Source organism: Arachis hypogaea, chromosome 11 (genome assembly GCF_003086295.3).
Source record: "Arachis hypogaea cultivar Tifrunner chromosome 11, arahy.Tifrunner.gnm2.J5K5, whole genome shotgun sequence".
NCBI lineage: Eukaryota > Viridiplantae > Streptophyta > Magnoliopsida > Fabales > Fabaceae > Arachis > Arachis hypogaea.
The window spans coordinates 25,038,442-25,039,840 of record NC_092046.1 but is presented as its reverse complement, the minus strand read 5'-3'; the positions used below and the strand labels follow the sequence as shown (position 1 = coordinate 25,039,840).

At 43.6% G+C, this 1,399-nt stretch overlaps 1 non-coding gene across 1 annotated transcript; it reads left to right on the top strand.

Moving 5' to 3' along the window:
• The first annotated feature begins 646 nt into the window (after positions 1–646).
• On the top strand, positions 647–750 carry LOC112725790 (small nucleolar RNA R71). Its single transcript, XR_003164873.1, has one exon. It is a non-coding gene; the product is annotated as a small nucleolar RNA R71 (small nucleolar RNA).
• The last annotated feature ends 649 nt before the right edge of the window (positions 751–1,399 follow it).

Below are 1,399 nucleotides of genomic sequence, written 5' to 3'. Positions count from 1 at the left end.
AAGTAAGGCTTCAATCTTAGAGAGCTTGTCATCAATTGATGAGTGGTTCGGAGCAGATGTGCTGTTTTGGTTTTGATAAGTGTGTGGAGAAGTGTTGTTGTGGGGGTGTTGAGATGTCCTCTGGGTGAATTGCTGATGAGCTGCATTGTTGTTAGAGTTGTAACATCTCTGGTCTTGGTTTTGATCTTGCTCACTTCCCCACCCAAAGTTTGGGTGGTTTCTCCATCCAGGGTTGTAAGTCTTGGAGTATGGATCATAGTTTTTCCTTGGTGAATTCCCAATGTAGTTGGCTTGCTCCTGACTCCCCTCTGCTTCTTCATTCGCTCCTTCTTAGATTGTTGATGAAGATGAGATTGCTACTACTTGGTTCCTCTCCATCTTCTTGGTGAGGTCAGCTAGCTGCTGGGTAATGAGCTTGTTTTGGGCCAACAGAGCATCTACATTGTTTAGCTCCATCACTCCTCTTGTGTTCCCTCTTTCGGAAGCATAGAAGTAGTCGTTTTCTGCTACTAATTCGATAACATCTATGGCTTCCTCAATGGTCTTTTTCTTGTTCAAAGATCCTCCAGATGAATGGTCTACAGCCTTCTTTGACTCATAAGAGAGACCTTCATAGAAAATGTGCAGCTGCACCCATTCGTTGAACATGTCAGGTGGACACCTCCTTGTTAAGTCCTTGAACCTCTCCCATGCTTCATACAGAGTCTCACCATCTTGTTGCCTGAAAGTTTGAATCTCAGCTCTCAGTCTATTAATTCGTTGAGGAGGGTAGAATCTTGCTAAGAATTTGTTCACCACATCCTCCCAAGTTGTCAAGCTCTCCCTTGGGAAGGATTCCAGCCACTTGGCTGCCTTGTCCCTGAGTGAGAAAGGAAATAAGAGCAGTCTATAGGCGTCAGGATGAACACGATTAGATTTCACTATGTCACATATTCTTAGGAAGGTGGTCAAATGTTGATTGGGGTCTTTTTGAACACCTCCTCCAAACGAACAGTTGTTCTGAACAAGGGTGATGAGCTGTGGTTTAAGTTCAAAGTTGTTGGCATGGATTGTTGGCTTTTGGATGCTACTCCCATAATTGCCTGGGTTTGGATTGATGTAAGAGCCCAAAACTCTTCTATCCTTCCCAGCATGATTTGCTCCACCTCCTCTGCCATGGTTGTGAGTCTTTTCTTCATGATGATTTTCCATGTTTTCTTCCATGTTTGGTTCAAAGTATTCCTCAAAGTGTTCCTCCTCTACTTCAGCACCAACTACACGTTTTTCTTTTGCCTCCCTCCTTAGTCTAAGGAAGGTTCTCTCAGGTTCAGAATCAAAAGAAGTTGAAGCCCCGCTTTTTCTCCCTGTCATACAACTAACAAGTACAAGCAAAGAAAATAGGTGCAGACAGTATTTGTGT